At 42.1% G+C, this 18,293-nt stretch overlaps 1 protein-coding gene across 4 annotated transcripts in view; it reads left to right on the top strand.

Annotated features, from left to right (window-relative positions):
- svep1 (sushi, von Willebrand factor type A, EGF and pentraxin domain containing 1) overlaps positions 1 to 18,293 on the top strand; it is a 137,329-nt gene that overhangs the window by 42,383 nt on the left and 76,653 nt on the right. The gene's annotated exons all lie outside the window — the stretch shown is intronic.

Raw genomic sequence — 18,293 nt, forward strand, 5'->3', positions numbered from 1 at the left:
CCAACAGTGTTTTTGCAGCACTAAAACAACATGTCTGTGCTTTACATTTGGAGTTCCTTACGGCGTCTCCTCGTCCTTGCCCTCGTCTCCTTTACCTGTCAGCGTCTCATCCAAATCATGCGGAGCTCACTACGGGTGAAAATTAAATAAGCAGCCTGACCACTTAACGCAGTATAAGCTGTCCACAGGGCAGATCACTATCTTGTGTGTGTTCCCTCTCTCTGCCGTCTATTTCCTCAGACAGCCCTTACTTTCTTCTCTACATGTGCCGAAAATGCTGCTGTCATTTTAAACAAACTGCCTTTTTTCCCTGTGGCTCTTATTGCTTTGCCTCCCACTTCTGTTTCATACATATCCATCTGAGGAACTAAAAAAATCTGTTTCATCTGTTGCCAGAGCACTCTGGCTTTTACCCTGTTGTTCCTTACTACTGTTTATTTATAATGTCAGGGCATTTGGACTTAAAACTTTATGGTTGTACACAAACATCATTTCAGATAAGATCTTCAGCGAAAGTTGCATTCATAAGTTTGTGTTTGTGTATTTGTGCATAACCGTAGACAGTAAATCTTAGATGCAATCACAGGCATGTCCATGCATATATTAATGTGGTGCACACACATATGGAATTATTCACTGGTTTGGAAAATTATACGGATGCATTAGCTTGTAAATTCAAGCTGAAATTGTAGCAATGTTCAAAGTATGGACGTAAATTTAAAATTATAGACCCAAAAGCAGAGTTCAATGGAGAGTGAAAATATGGGATGTAGGAGGGCTTTCTCTCCTCTTCCCTTTCTCTTAAACACCGACATTTACCTTTGCCATCATCTTCCTCAGATTATCCTCATAATCTCTCTTAGACTCTTAGACTAGACTCTCAAAATATGTTATTTTAACATGATGTAATAAACTCCAGTAGGTACCACTGTTTGTGCAGAATACAACTGCCCCCCCCCCCCCCCCCCCCCTTCCATTTTCCCGTTGCTCAACTCTCACATTACTAATGTTGTTGCGTACCCAAGTGTGCTTGCAGCATCATCTACAAAACAGTTTTATTGTGCAGACGGACACTGCTGCTTTTAGGACCATACACTATGTAGCAGCAGCCGGCGCTTTAGTGAGACAAAGCTGTGCTCCTGGCCAAAGGAGGAGCTGCTGCTGTCGGGCGTGGCACTACTGCTTGCAGCTGGAGTTTTGGCTGCAGGTCGAGGGCGGCAGCAAAGCTGGATCTGGGCCTGTCCATGGCCGGCTGCGCTGCAGTCTGATAGAGAGGCATCAGTGTTAATTGAGACAGTTTCAGGAGCGGTTAAAAACTCCTTGTAGTCACTTTAAAGGTCCAGTGTGCAGGATTTAGGAGGACATATTGGCAGAAATTGAATATGATATAATAACTATGTTTTCTTTGGTGTATAATCACCTGAGAAGAATAGTTATGTCTTAGTTACCTTCGAATGAGCTGTTTATAGGGTGCCCAGTAGCTCACCTGGTAGAGCAAGTGTCCCATGTGCAAAGGCTATATCCTCGCCACAGTGGCAGCATATTTGATTCCAACCTGCAGCCATTTGCTGCACGTCATTCCCTCTCTGGCAGCTATTCTATTTAATGAAGGCTAAAAAGCCAAAAAAGAAAAATAAAGAATGAGCTGTTTGCATCTACATAGAGAGCAGGTCCTCATCCACAGAATCTGCCTTGTCGCACCGCCATTTCTTTTCTACAGTAACCTAGAATGGACAAACCAAACACTGGCTTTAGACAGGGCCATTTACACATGTTTTTGCATCAGCAGGCGTAGTTAGCAGCCCCTCTGCAATGAGAGTGTAGGAGAAACATTCATTCTCTAACATGAAACTGCTTTATTCAGTGTTTTTACTGGTTTTAATCACCTGGTCCGTTTGTTTTGGAGAGGAAGAGATGTCTGTAGATAGTTAGGCTCCTGGTAAAACCTCCTGAACAGTGAACACTGAGGGAATTCTAACTGGGAGAAGTTTCTGCTGGCTGCAATCTGCAGTTCTCATTTGACGAATGCCACTTAGTTCCCTTAAATCTTACACGCTGGTCCTTTATTTAGCAGTGCACTTTCATGTTTTGGTACAGTTCCTGATGCATACCGTACTAGAGTACACACAAACTATACTCGAGACCACCTTGGACTCAGTCACGGATTGATGAACCATGGCTGGGAACAGTACACAGTGTTCACACTAATCAGCTGGATTTTAGAGCCAAGTGTATGGGTCAGTGATGTGAAACCAGAATTAAACTCCCCAAAAAACTGATCAAAATTCAGGGGCATTCTTGCTTTCTTTCCAGGAGTTGGCTGGGATCACTCCTACAATCAAAAATAATAAAAACAATCTTTTTAATTAGTATAATAAGACGAGCAGATATTCATCTTTAATTATTGCACACAGACATGTCTTTGCTGAGTGAAAGTGTGTGAGGCGGAGGCCTGTTCTTTATGTGGGGAAACCCTCAGATCCAGCCTTTTATTGTTTTGGAATGTCTCCCTGCAGAACTTTGTAATGCACTCATTTTGTTTTGCTTGAGCGTGTTGCTTAAAATCAATCCAACACTGCAGACAATTAAGTTGAAACACTTGCCAGCAGCCTGTTTAATTGCACATTAATTTGTCTTTGAAATGTCCATTGTGAGGTCTGTTAAATCTCTAAGTTACACAGCATAATGCTGCAATGTGATGCAGGTGGTCTCAGTCATTAGAGCGTCAGGTTAAGGGTTGATACATTATTTTTACTGAATATATAATCACTAAAGTCAGAGAGAAACTGTGTGATTGTTGGAGAGCAGAACTAGCAGATGCTCGGGCTGGTGTGTGTGCGTTAATGTAACTGCAGTGTTAAATCTCAGTAATTCAGACAGCTCACTCTTTGTGCAGGGGAGGCAGGTGGGAGGGAGCAGGGGACTAAGGAGAAAATCAAGGCTGAGTGCACTCTGTAGAGGAAACGGTCACAGAAATCTGGACAGCAATCTGCTCTAATAATAGGAAACAATGGGCCATAATCCTGGTTGTATTTGCCCTCCAGGTTTTCCTCTGTGTGCCCACATGTTTTAGATAACAGGCAGAGAAGAAAGGAAAAAGGCAATTTGAGTGACAAATAAGTTTAAATAATTCAGAACAGAGTTTAAAAGTCGCACAGAGAGAAAAGAAAGTGGCAGAGGGAGGAGAATTTTCAAAGCGAGAGCCAAAGGAAAGGGCATCGGGGTCATCGTGCCAAAAAGCACGCCTCCATAATTCTCATCAGATGTTGTCGAGACTGGAGCCCCACTCTGCTTATTAATCTGTTTTAATGGTTTAATTAATAGCAGAGAGCAGACTGCAGAGTTGGCTCGGCCGGCTCGAGGAAGGAAGGACACAGCGAGGCGCTGCAACCGCAAAACCGAGGACGGCTTCCTCTGTCTGTCTCTCACTCACTCGTATAACAATGTCTCGTGGGAGAGGAGTTGGCTATTTTGTTTGGGTCACCAAATTGTCTACGAGTCGTCAGCCTCATGCTACAGAGCTGACATGGTGCGACGTCACAGGCTGTGGAGTTGCTGTTGCGGATACATTGGCAGACTTGTTCATCTTAGTGTTGGTTTTGTTAAGTGGTGCGAAACACCCTCATATATGTTTTTGAACACTACATTTATTGAAGGTTTTATTCTCTAATAACTCTTTTGATGTAGTAGTGGCTCCAAAAGCAATTAGATTTGTGGTGGGAGCAATACGTAACCAAGAAACATACAAGAAAACTCGACAAACCTCCTGCTGTTTTCAGAAAAATCCAGAGTTTCGCTTTAATATTCTGTTGCTTTAACCTCAATGGGCTTGGCTGAACCGAAGGTGTTTGGTGAATTATGGGTACACGGTCTGCGTCAGCAATGCCAGGGCTCTTGAGTGGCAGACAGACGCAGCCAGAGTTAGAAGTTGCTCTGGCTTACATAAGCTTGATGGTCGGTGTCTGTCTTCAGGTGGTCTCGTTGTCTAGACTGAAGTTTGGAGAGGTTTTCTTCTTTTTGGACTTTGTTTTCTCACATTTAACAGTCTTTGACACATCTGAAAATAATATGACCCAACCTTAGGCCTGTCAGTGGATTATTATTATCATTGGCTGAGGGGCTCTGCTGGAAACACTATCCAAATCCCTACAGCGCACAGCAGTGTTGTTTATGAATCTGTCGACAGCCAAGTGAAACAGCCTCTTCCACAAAACACGACTGGAATCCCAGCAGATAGAAACGGATGATGAACCCAGTTCCTGCACAGTTTGGTCTATTCTGACAGGCCAAACAGGACATTGTTGTCTCCATTCAAATTCCAGTCTCAAGCTCGCAATATCTGCATCACGACGGAGGATCACCAGAGGAATGGGGAAGTGGATAAATGGAGTGAGAGAAGTGGGGGTGCGGGAGGGCAACATGCTTTCCTCCTGTCACACATTCTGGCTTATCAGCCTCTTCTGTAGCCTGGGAGAGTGACAGGAGGTCTGGACTGTGTTAATGTGGTGTCAGCACAGGCTTTGTTCTGCTGAGGACGACTGCTGGGGATGAATGGGGAAGAGAGAGCAGAAGACAGCATGGAGGCATGAAAGAAATGAAAGAGAATAGAAAGATAAAGCAAGGCAGGTGAGATGACAGAAGAAAGATCAGGGGGAAATCTTTGCAGGCTGATATAGAGATATAAGATAATGTTTGTAGGTTATAGTGGGAGATACTATATTTTTTTCAATGACTATGTTAACGTACACAAAATAGTCTTTTTGCCCGTTTTCCTTGAAAGACAATATTCCTACTAAGCTGTTTACATGGTTAATGTAAATAAATTTTCCACGAATATTCCTGTTTACATGCAACCGTGCATACTCCAATCATCATAAAACACTCCAATGACATGCGTCTTATATTCTTGAAAAGGTCTGCGTTGTGATATATCCAAAAACCTGTTGATATCTAAGTCTTTCATAATGTCTAAAAGTAGGTTTGTTTCTCCTTCTGACCAGTAATGTGGGTTTTTCTTTTGGAGATGCATCTCTACTTCACAGCAAACTGTTGGCTAGTTTGTTTGTATACAATGCACCGCGATTACACTGCCTCGTAAAAGGGCAAGAGGCTTTGTGTCTTAAACTGTGGTAAAAACCCCAATAGAGATGTATGTCCTGACTGCGCTGTATACATGTCTAAAGAATGCCTCTGAAACCTAGCCTGGAAATCCAGACCCAAATTTAGAAAGATTTAGGGTCTGGCCATGAGTAATGAAAATTACAACTCGAGGGGCGGCACCAAGCATGCATTTGAAAATATCACTGCACGCAATTTGATAACACTACGACCAATCAGAACAATACCCGGGGTGACGTATCCAGAGCGCTACCAGTGGAGCTAACTGGTAGATTGGACTCTTGCCATATCCAGTCGGCAAAACAGCAAAAACGTCCTTCTTGCACAGGAAAGATTTGAGCGCCGTCTTCTGTTCTTCTTTTAGAGAAAAAGCCAAGTCTAACTCGTTCATTGTAGCAGCCAAAGCCGTTTCAAACAACTGGTGTTTACATGACCCATGTCAAATTCAGAATATTGTCGTGTCAGGAGTAATAATGGAATAATAATGTGCATGTAAATGTGGTCAGTGTTCTTTGGGTTTGCTGCTTAAATGAGCAAGAATTTCTTTAGACGTCATGCATTGATAAAGAGGAGCTTCACACACTCCTTGGTATTGCAGTTCTATCCACAGTATAGACTAATTAACCCTCCAGTTAATTGAATGCTCCGTTGGGAAATTTAATATCCTATATGTTACTATCATCTAGGATACAGCTGTTTATTAAGGTTAATAGTTGCCAACAGCAGTGTAGTCTAGCTTATTGTAGTGGGTACACTTTGATGACCTGGCATGTCTTTACCCTGTGTTTGGGAAAACAAATAGCTCAAGTGAAAGCTCTGTCACAAATTGTGTTGTGCACATTTTTAAGTGCATATATGGGATTCCTGGTCCGAATGCACCATGTCTGTAATCATTATGGATAATGTCAGTAAAAAGTACGGCGACATTTTTCCGCGTTTACAACTAGTTTTCCACATTTTTTCGATGATGGAGGCACTTGAAGAAGCATTCGGTGTTGTCGGCAGTCATGATAGTGGACATTCTTCTAATGATGGCATAGCCCTACGTGGGAGACCAATCAAAAAGGTCGAGAAGAAAGCACTTTTCTGAACCACGAGACTTCTGGTTGTGTTAGGTAGGCCTAATATAAATCCATAATGCTAATCGTTGTGTACACGCAATCCTGATCATGGGCAATATTTCATATTGGGCTACTCATTAATTATTATTGTCCTTCAGCTAAACATAACACATACAGGAAGCAATGTAGCACGCACATGCCGACAGGGAGGTGACGTCAGGCCAAAAAACCAAGTTACCACTCCCATCTCTGGTAGAATTACGGAGATTTCTTGTCCCATGCGAATCAGACATTTATGTTACAGACATCCTGTGGTAGTCTGACATTAGTCCACATCCCTATGTAAAACTAATCCCGTCCGAAGAGTACTTTAGTGGGTAAACAGTGTATACACGCATATCATGTAGACTACAGTACTGTTTCCCAAAAGAAAAAGCTAATTTTGCCTGTGAATCATTTTGTAGCCACTCAGTACAAGTCAGGACAGAAAAATCTTAATTAAAATCTATGTACTATGTTTTTTAGAGCCTTAAACTGCATGATATGGTCTTATCAGCAGAGGAAGTTTGCTAAGTTGTCATGGGAAATGGCTGAGATCTCAGTAAGTATGGTGTTATGACAATCGAGTCATCTCTATGACAACTGACTGAGCAAACTCAAAACACTGATGAAGCCTGTGAGATGCAGTTGACAGCTCCAAAAAACACTAGAATGAACTTTTATGCTCATTATTACGTCTATCACTGTTCATTTTCTCTGTGAGGCAATAAAATTGTTAAGAGCCTAACCTTGTGTCTGTTGTCTTCCACTGAAATATTCACAATATTTTGTTTATTGATGGATGTCTTTGATTGTGATTCGCTAAAATGTGGTAAACTGGCTCACCCTTCATTGTATCAAGATATGGACGTTTGACTGGAATGCTGTGAGTCTATCAAAACAAACCCTCCTCAGAGCTGATACTGGAAGAATTGCTCAATGTTGACAATATTTAGTCAATAAAAGCCTCTTGATCCCGAGAGGAGACGCGTGGCAGCAGTGACCTTCAACTCGATCCTGAACACATCCATCTCTGTGTGGGGATGTTTCCTCGTGTCTGTCGCAAGGAAGAAGCATCCACTGTGTCTGCGCTGTTAATATTTGTGGTCTGGATGTGAATGACCGAGAGATCCCGGGAGGGGAAGCCTCGAGGTGGACATAAATTAAATTGACGAATTAAAACCACAACAAGAGAGGGGGAATTTGTTAAATGCTAAGGAGGAAAAGTGAAAAGTGTTGAAATGGAAGGAATGTTGCAGTCATTGTTTCTTTACTTCAGAGGTCTCCAGTGTAAATGTTTTTCTGATGGTGCTTATCACCATCACAGTCACTCTGCAGCTCATCTCACTCTGCATTGTTATGCACAAGTGTACACTACTCAGGGATCAACACATATGCGCGGCCACATGTTTGTGGCGTGCTTTGCGTGCACACACCTCTGACCTATTAAAATAAACCACATTCAAGGATCTGACACATACCAGATGCCTGGCAGTGGTGCAGAGCCCTGCTTGTTTATATCACCTGAGAGAGTACAGACACTGCATACTGTAGTCATAATAGATTACAGTCAGCTTTTAAATCATCGGCACATTTACATACACTAAAATGCTTTCTGTTCACACTTGATTTGTTTTAAGAAAACTACTCTTTAATGAATGTTAATGTAGCTGCTCTGATAGTAAGACTGTGATCTCTTTGTAAACATGGCAGTGGATTCAGTTTTAGCATTTACAGTAGTACAAAGAATATGTTTTTTGTCTGATTTTGGTTTTTATTTCTCTTGTTTATATGCTTCTCTTCTAGTTTGGCCATTTTGCCCTCTAAAGGACAATTTGTTTGTTAACCCACCTGGTGTTATGTTGAATTTATGAATAAAACTTTGTTTCTCTTGCATGCCCTCAAAGCGATGACTCATGATTTTATGATTCGTGATTCATGATGACTTAAAGTAAAAGGGGGTTAGCGTTTCACAACAGCAAAATTACATCAAAACATCTGTTTACAAACTCTCACACAACTCGTGCTGTTTAATCCAAGTCTCATTTTTTCCAGTCATATGCTCAGTACCTCACAAAAATACAGCTCTTTGTTACAGAGAACTGAACTGAAAGTGAATCTTATATTTGCTCTCTTTAAGACAGACTCTGTTGACGAAAACAGGCATTTTACGTCGTTGAAACCCAGGAGCTTCTGGTCTGCCACTGCCTCGATCAGTTAGTGTGTTTGTGTAACTGTGTGTGAACCCTTTAAAACACCAAAGTCACACAATAACACAAACTAAGTGATCGAGGCAGCGGTAAACCGGCATCTCCCGTGCTAAGCAGAGTAAAATTACAATTTTTGTCAATGGAGTCTGGCCTTGATGAGAGCATTGATAAGTTCCCTGTCAGAAAGGGCTGTCTGTGTGGGAAGTTCTGAGCATACGACTGGATAAATGAGACTTAGATTATTCGGCATGAGCTGATCCATGCTGGCTTGGATCTGTTTCAGTTGATGGTTGTCGTTTTAATTAAACAGTGTAAATTGATAAACTCTCTCTGATGAATGCCTCTTTCTGTTTTGACACAGAACCACGTGGAAATTCATGTCCTCATAGGATTTAGGGTGTTGCCTTGTAACGCGACTATAATTCAAGCCTACCTATTGCCAAGTGTGTTGTCTCTGTATGTCTCAGTTGTTCAATTCTGTCTGCCAAGACAGAAAAAAAAGATCAGTGCATGTTGTTGGAAACAATGATTGTGTGTAGTTTTCCAGTCTTTTTATGCTGAAGCTTGTCTTCAGTCCCCGTCCCTGGCTGTTGCCAAGTTGATAAATGCATAACTAGACTTTTTAAAAACAACTTATAGAAGTGTAAAATCGTTGGCCAAAATAATTTCAAAAAATGGCTGGGTGATATGGAGAAAATCAGATATGATATTTTTGACCAAATACCTCAATATTGATAATGTGATGATAATGAGAGATTGCCTATTGCTGTTTTTACAAAATATTTACGCAATGAGAATCATCAGTAATGTGGATTTAATAATTTAGGATTGGGACACATGTCACGCCTTCATCGCCTGGACAACCTGTGGTTGGGTGCTGGGTGCTACTTGTGCCTACTCAGTGCCAACTTTCAACAGCATGGAGGCAAGTTGTGCCTGAAGTTGCTAAGTGACCATAACCAGCACCATGTCATAGCCTATGTACCAGAAATCTGAGCCAATCTTCTTCCAAGTGATGTTTTTTAACTCTCAGTTTGCAGCCCACCTTCTTTGAGTTTACATTGATAACAGTGAATTTGAGGGCGCAAAAAATGAATAAACCTTAAAATCAGACAAATAAAATTAAATCTCTAAAATTCAACAAAAATAAAAAGCCTATCTAAAACATCATCTTGTTGAGTCATCATCTAAACCAATCAGCTGTTCGATGCTCCGGGTCTTGCAGTTGGTGGAGAGCAACTGCAGCGCCTGGCTCTAAAAACTGTGGCCACCTCGCTCTCATAAGCTTATCGCTGTCCACTTTTGTATAACAACAGAGCAAGTCGGGATTAAGTTGGACACAGAACTAACCGGCATGCATTGTGTGGCAATCAGTGGTGATTGAATCTCCGCAGGCCTGATTCGTCTTGATATATCAAAATATTGTCCAGCCCTAATTTAAATAAGCTAAATTAATTGAGGTGCTTTGGTAAAATAAGTAAACGAATAAAAGACCAATAGGCTAAGTCCTGAAACCTCTCAGCCTACAATATTTAATACATCCCCAATAAAACCAATGGAATGATGGTTTTGCTATTCTTACCAGAACTGATCCTCAAAAGATAAAGTTTCTCCTAATGGTTCTGCAGGATGAAAGGCCAAAGGAGTCACTAAAAGAGTTTATTGCTGAGGAAGAAGGTCTGCTCAGAAAACTTCATGGCAAACTGCCCATTGAATTTGGATATTCTGGAAAAACTGTGGCCTGATGATGGCACTGAAGGAGGCTCAGGGGGTCAAAAACATTAAGATACAACATCTGGGGACTATGAATATTTACAGCAGATGTTATGGACTCCAGCCAGTGGTTTTCAAGATACCTTGTCATTTACCAAAATGTCAGTAGCGCCGCTGCCAGCAGACGGATGAAAGCAGCCTAATACTTGACACACTGGTCTTCTGTTTACTCTGTCGTTGTAAGTTGCACTTCAGTGTTTTCAAAAGTAAATATATTTCTACCAGAGGAGGTGACTTTGGCTAATTCATCCAACATGTTACATAAACATGCGTATAAAGACTCTCTATTTCCTCCGACTGCACAAATCCTAATCCCCACAGCATCAATAACCACAGCAGACTGTCTGCTTCTGTACAGTGTGTCTGAGTCCGTCCAACTCCTTGTTTCTCAATGTTTCTGTGGCGAAAATAAAAGCTGCAGTTGCTCAACAGGAATTCTGGCCCAGTTCTGGTCTAGTTATGATTTCCTGAGGATAAGCTGAGGAGGATTTTTGGGGGGGTCACCATCACCACCCTGACTCCCCCAAACCCCATTAACTGCTGAAACTGATTGGATGGAAGTTTGTGTTTTTCTTTGGTGAGCAGAGAGTGGAAAGAGAGGGAAAGAGGGAGGGCGAGTCCTCACCCCGGAGCCATGCATCTTTTGTGGTGGGTGGATGGAGGGCTTTCAGTGACTGGGCAAAGATCAGTCTGGCTCAGTGCCAGACAGATGGGGGCAGGGGGATACCACCACTAATAAGCTCAGTAATAAAGATTATTTATATGGAACACAACTGTAAAGTGATTTACAGCCCATAATGTGATAATCTGATAGGATGCTCGCCAGACAAATAAAACATAAAAATTTGATTACAGAGGACTGAAATGGGCAGATAAGTGAGGTTCAAAGTATTTATTAAGTATACTGTATTATATGTTCTACCTGTGAACACCTTAAGAGGACCAGCTGTAGCTCCTTAGCCCTGTGGCACTGTAATGCAAAAAAACAAACTCTACTTGATCACAAATGCAATGTTGACGGATAGCTCAGTTTCTACTTTTGCAGCGAGGGATAATTACCAGTGTTGGGCCTGTTACTCAAAGATTTAACTTATTACTCATTGCTGGTTACAGTTTTGAAAAGTAATCTTATCACTTTACTTATTAGTCCCTCCAGCAGTAATCATTAGAGTCCTCGTTATATTACTTTCTCCACAAAATTCTGACTTCACATGTGTGCCTCTGTGTGAATGTCAGGGTAACCTCTGCTAAGTGTGGCTAAGGTTAGATAGTTTACAAATGTTTTTTACTTGGTGGTCTTCTGATGCCTGTGATCAGTACTTTCCCAAAGGTCTGTCTAAACAACTTGGAGAAAGGCAACATTTTTATCCATCGCACATCCAGTCACAAGCTTCATTAGTTATTTTAACTCTTGTAGCCTGCAGTCATTGAAGGTTAACCTAATTGTGGTTGTTTGGTGTGGGGCTACAGCAATCGTCTGCAGCTAAGGTGGGCTCACCTTTGGTGGGATGTTTTTCCTGAAGCTTCCCATTGTTGTGCCTTTGGTCATAGAAGTTGTTTCGGGAGGCTTTCGCAGTGGAAAGAGCTTCAGTACCATTACCTGGAACAGTATTGTTCTTGTCATCTTTCCTCCTGACACAGTCAAAGTAATGGGAATATTTCCAGCTACTGAATGTAAGCGTTCCCATCTTCCAAGCTAGCTTGCTTCTGTGTGATGTGCATGTGCACTGATTATGAAAATGAATCTGGCATTGTGATTGATTGTTGGATTTTAAATCAGTAGTGGGTTGACAACAAAAGTAAAGTTGTGATTAGCTGTTGTAAGAGCCAAATATGTCATTGCCCTCAGGAGACATTGTATTTACTGTGTATGTACATTGGGTGGAGTTGTATTGATATTTTGAGCATTAGTGTATAATGGCAGGAACAGCATTGTTGCTGTCAGGTGTTTCACCCCGGAAAGGGCAAAAGGTTTTTGACTGCTGTGGCGCAGGACAGTGTGCAACTTGCTGAAAGCTGTGTACGGTTTGAATGAAAGATAAAGAAATGGACAATTACTCAACCTGTGTTTGCTGGTAGGAATGAATATGATGATTGTTCTGCAACCTGCAGTTTAATGCCTCTCCTTTCAAAGTGGCCTGCCCTTAATTAACTTTAAACCTTAGTAAAATCTAAATAGTTGTGTTATATAAAAAATCTTATCCCTTACAGTTGTCAAGAACGTTTAACTTGGCAATAGAGACCAAAACCATTTTTTTTTTTAACTACACTATAAACAGGTTTATTCCTTACGGAATGTCAGGCATTTAACATGTAGGTCTTTGGGGATTGGCTCGCTCTTAGAGCCAGCCTCAAGTGGCCATTAGAGGAACTGCAGTTTTTTGCACTTCCCATTTTGGCTTCATTTTTCAGCCCGGATGTTGCTGCTTAGACTCATAAGTCAGTCTTTAGACGCTTTGCTTAACTAAAGACTGATGACTTTCTCCCTGATTTTGTGTTTAGATGGGCGGATACAATTTCAGAGTTTAAAAAAACTCCCTATGTTGCAGAACCAATAGTAAATCTGCAGGGCGGTCCTTTGGTGGCTCGCTGAACTCTTGTGCTTGTAAACATAGTCCCACTAGAAACACATGTAGCAGTACAAAATGTCTCAGCCGTGCTCGCAGAAAACGCCATCAAAGTTAGTGGGTGTTTGTCGCATTTGCGGCGACACATTCTCGCCAACTAAAAGAAAGAAACATAATCTTTTACAAGGCCATGACTCATCCGTCCGGCCGGACTATAGAGGGAATCGCCTTGTTGTTTACAAATACTTCCGGGTAGAAAACCAGCAGAGCTTTTAGCTATATATATAGCCTATATATCACATTTTTCACATCACTGTATCACCGTTTGGACTAATTCGATTTTTGTAAAGTCTATAAACACAATGATTGAACAAACATTACTATTTCTGTGTGCACGTTTAGCTGGGCTAACCGTTAGCTATTAGCCCTGTTAGCTGTTAGCGGTGTCTGTAATAGGTAATAACTCGGTCCGTGAAAAAAATATTTTTTCCAGCAGATATCTTAGTTACAACATGATTGAGCTAGCAAAGCAGTTTTGTGTTGCTATGTGTGGTATTTATTCAGTTTTGGGAAGTCACGATGTCTAGAAAGCATCAGTGGCTGCAGCTGACAGGGACAGTTAACAGCAGCAGCAAAGCTAACATCAGGACGTCATCTGTTAAAAGCCTCCCGTTGTCGGATACGACATGACACTACTCCAGTTAGCTCAATAATGTTGTAACTAAGACATCCGCTGGAAAAAATATTTTCTTCACGGATGAGCACACGTTTGATAAAACGGAGTTAAATCTCTCGGCATCAAGCTCTCTGTGTGTTTGTTTGATTGTGGACGAGAAAAGGAGGAGCGCACGTTTCCGAGAAGGCGTGTCCTTTTCAAAAATGCAAGAGGCGTTGCTTTGTTGCCGGCCGTTTTCGCCGGTGTGTTAAACACACTTTAGAAAGGAGTGTCCCCAGACTATCAGAAGGTGGATATCTCTGATTGTCTGGTGGCGAGACTAGTTGCCGCTTGGTTTCTCCTCCACATAAGGTGCTAGGTAATCAGAAGAACACGTGTTTCTTGTCCTGTTGGACACAGTGGTTTGTTCCCAAATCTGTTACTCTGAGAGTATGATGTTATTTTAACAGATAGAAGTGATGGTAAAAGCTAAGATAAACCCAGTAATATTTTAACAGGTGAAATGTAAGATTAAATGGGGGAGAATTAAGGCAACAGGAGGTTGAGCCATTGAAAGAAAATTTGGCAGCTCACCAAAAATGCCTTTTTTCCTGCTAGTGTGAAAAGAGCCCAGTGTCTGAGCTGCCCTCAGGTGTTTTCGGACAGTCTTTCATGTCATTTGGTGTTTGAAGTTTTGCTCTAGAGCAGATTGTATACATCAGTCTTAAAGTACAGGCAGCGTTGAAATCCATATTAGACCCTCCCTCAATGCCACATGTTCCAGCCCTGGTTCACCCTCCCTTCCCTCATTAAACGACACATATAGGTCTGTAAAAAGCCTTAATTGATGACTCCTGCTGCCGTGTTTGTAGGTCAGGGATGTTGTAAAGCAGACACGACTTGTGTTATAAAGTGAGGCCACTCTGTGTGTAAAAAAAAGAGACAGAGATGAAGGAGCGAGGAGGCAGAGAGGCTATAAACTGGGCCTAATAGGACTCTCCTCTGCAGGAGAGCATGAAAAACAAGGAGCCGTGAAACAGCCAGTGGTGTGAAGCAGAACCTCACTGTGTCATTAACACTCCTCCTCTGTCCATCTTTCTTTCCATCGCAATTTCTCTTTTATTGCCTTCCACTGCTACGCCTCATCCCTGCTCCCCACCTTCACCAGCTTCCCCCTCCTCTCTCCGTCTCTCCGAGGCTCTCTCCAGCTTCTGTGCCGTGTCACCAGGTGTGCCAAACGTAAATGAGCTGTTTACAGAGAGGGATTAAGCAGAGCAGAAACACCTCTTGTTAAATCTGTTCTGATCTAATTCCCAGCTTGAGGACTGAGCAGCGGCACGGCAACATAAACTGTCAGCGTGTATTCCTGACTGTTTATAGCTGTGTCTGTCAGCTCTGGGTAATTTTTTTCCTAGTAAACATTAATCATTTCATTTCAGAATTTGCCCAAAGCCAAGTATGTTGTTTTCGAAAACGCCAAAACCAAAAGATATTTAATTTATGATACAAAATAAGTAAGTCCTTTCATTCAGGAGACATTTATTTATTTATTTTGGATAAATTGGATAAATAAAAAGTTAATTTTCAGTCACCGTTATTACCACAAATACCATTATGTTTCAATAGACCAAGCAACTTTATGGCAACAATTTCCTGATTCGCCCATTCCTGTATTTTTGAAACATAGTGAAAAGAAAATGACTTTTTCATTACATTTTATGGATTTTTTTGTTTGTTTTTTCATTCGTTTATTGTTATCCTACCAGTTTTTCCTACACAATCATGGGATAGGACTGTCACTCTGATTTCTGCCACAACTGACAAGGCAAGACAGCACTTTTAAAACCTGGGGGGCGAATATCCATTGTTATATTAGAGGTGTATTACTAGGAAATAACTTCAGGGAGGGGGCCCCCTGGCCTTCACCTACAAAATGTCCCTTAAACTAACACGTACCAAGCAGAAAGAAAGTTAAGAGGACCACAAGGAGACACCAAAAGACTATAAAGAGATATAAAGGAACTGTAAAGAGACACAAAATAACTACAGAAATGGGCAAAACAACCACAAAACAATCCAAAGGAGACACAAAATGACTACAAAGAGACACAAAACAACCACAAGGAGACACAGTACCACAAAAAGATAAACAACGACTACAAAGAGATGCAAAGCCACAGAGAATCTGTGTCTTGCTCCCATGTATTAGAGGTGACGGGGCCCTTTGCGCATTTGTGCCCAGAGGACCATCGTCTCATAATCTGCCCAATGGCTGCAAAGTGTGCAACACTGCGTGAAGAATTCTTAAACAAAATAATCAATAATTAATCCTTTATCAACTCACCCTGTAGCCAAGGATGATGATATTGTTTTTATTCTTCTTAAAGCTTTCTTTGGTCATGATGTAGTGTGCAACTAACTTCGCCCAGTGCTGACAGAGTGCAAACTGTCTGCCTTGACTTCTTGCACTTAAAATATTTTAACTTCTTTGTGCGTCCATTTCTCTCTCACACTTAATTTAAACTGACAAATGTGCCCATGGGAATTTAAGGTGGAATGACACCCTCCTTTAGCATCCTAAGTGCTTTCCTCCAGCATCTTTTTCAAGGCCTTTGCCCTTCTTCAAATCCAACATGTTTGTTCCTCTCTGTGACCCCCATCCGTCTCTGGATATTTTCACCGACCCTCTTCAGTGCTCTTTCAGCTCCCTCCTACTTCCTTTCACTTTCTGATCTTCCCATTCTGTGTGTGTCGGTCAGTTTGTGTGTGTGTGTGTGTGTGTGTGAGCTGTTGACTGAAATCTCTCCAATTTGGTGGGAGGTGATGAAGAGGGACACACGCTACGTCAAAGGTCACCGGCTAAGGATGAAGGAAGTGAGCAGCTGCCAGCTTTTTGGAAGAGAAGCATCTGTCCCTCGTTCTTTTTCTCTCGCTCCCTGACCCACCAATCAGCTCCTGTTCTGACACAACGGCCTCTTCAACTCTAGAAATTGTTGTGTTTTAGTGGAATATTACGTCCAGGACCAAATTTCTCTCTGCGATGATGTGAGATTATGTTTGGGTGTGGAGAGCTGGCGGGACAACAGAGGCCGATAGACACCACAATTGTTTTCAGTTTGTGTGTGACTCTCATTTGGATTAGCACATGTGCACACAACACGCAAACAAATACAGTACATAAAGAAACACATAAAAATACAAGCACACACATGCCACACATGCTGGATGGGCCTGTCAGGGAATCTGTTCAGCAAAAACCATCCCTGAACTCACAATCCCTCGAGGAAACACCAACTCTGAGGCTACTGTGGGAACGGCTGTGTGTGTCGTGGATTAGTGTGTGTATACGAGCATGCTTGTGGTGGTGTGTTTTTTTGCACATGCATGTACTGTATATGTGCATGTATGTCTGATCTTTCAAATCATGTGAAAACACTGAGGAATTTGGTGACACAACAATTGAAAAGGAAATTAAAACAGGCCCTTTTTTGGTTAGTGTTCACATTGTGAGTGTGATGCTATCCCCAGTGTACTGAGATCATACCACAGTCTTTTATCACAACATTTCTCATCTGACATCTGTAATCATGCACACCAGACCGGGGACCAACCTGTGTTTGTACAGTTGTTTAGCGGTTTGCCTCGCTCTCCCGTTGAATCCCAGTGTTCCCGGAGTCTGTAATAAGCGAGCAGGACAGTGTCCCCGTCCTTGGGAATCCATAAGAGGTATCTAGCAATTGCAGTGAGGTCATTCTCCCTCGGGAGTCAGATTGAATAATAAGCAGGCAAAACAGCGATGGAACAGCCACTGAACTTCCTCAGTTTCCTCTCCAAAGATTGCCTTGCATCACATTGCAGAAGTTTCACATTCTCGGGATCAGGGAGTCCGCGGAGGTCCGTTTCCCCCCCAGATGGAGATTGTGTAGGTGGACAGCTGTGTAGTAGCCACTCCACCCCCCCCAACCCTCCACCGCAAGCCCCCTATGCACAATCCAGCTGGAGAGCAGACCAGACTTCAGTGAAAGTCTGTCAGTGTGATTTAGAGCATCCTGTCTTTCCACGGGGATGGGATTCCCAACTTTTTTTGCTGCAGGTGACCCATGTATCGAGGTTGGAAAATTCTAGTGACCCTTATCGTTGCAAACACAGACACATCTTGGTTTCAGGCTTTGATACTACGACGGCAAAATGCATCTCCAAGCAGAGCAGAAACTGAACCAGGTGACAGCTGTCTGTAGGCTGGCTGTGTGATTTCTCTCAGTGGATTTTAAGCCTGAAACCTGCTGCTGAAAGCTTCCGGATTCATAATAAATAGCTGAAATAGTAGTTTTTTTTTTTTTTTTTAGAGCTGGAAGGGTTCCAGTGTCATTCCTGGGGACACTTCAACAGGGAGGACTTTTCCTATTTACAGTTTGACACTCATTTTTCTTCATATATGTCTGATATCACGCAGAATCGTTGACTCGTTACCCTCTGTTTCCATCTTCAGTCTGACATTGTGTCTACTCCGACTCATGACAGTGTGGGAGGAGGATTTGATTTTCCCTAATCAGTCACTGGAGACCCACGTATCTGCCTGAATCTGACGTCACCAAGTTCACACCAATGAATGTTTATAAAGATGGACAACGTGTCTCCATTTTCTCCCACTGCACAAGAATGAAGCCACAGTACACCAGATACAGCTGCCATCTTGCGACATCTGCATCTGCCAGAGTCTGCACAGAGGTGATCTTTGTGGTTCCAAATTCCCACCCATACACTCATCCAACCAATTGCGAACAGTGCCATTGATCGCAAGCACACTGATTGGCCCACATAGCTGTCAAATGACACGACAACCCCTTTTTAAAAACAAACAAACAAAAAA

Source organism: Epinephelus lanceolatus, chromosome 22 (assembly GCF_041903045.1).
Source record: "Epinephelus lanceolatus isolate andai-2023 chromosome 22, ASM4190304v1, whole genome shotgun sequence".
NCBI classification, from domain to species: Eukaryota; Metazoa; Chordata; class Actinopteri; order Perciformes; family Serranidae; genus Epinephelus; species Epinephelus lanceolatus.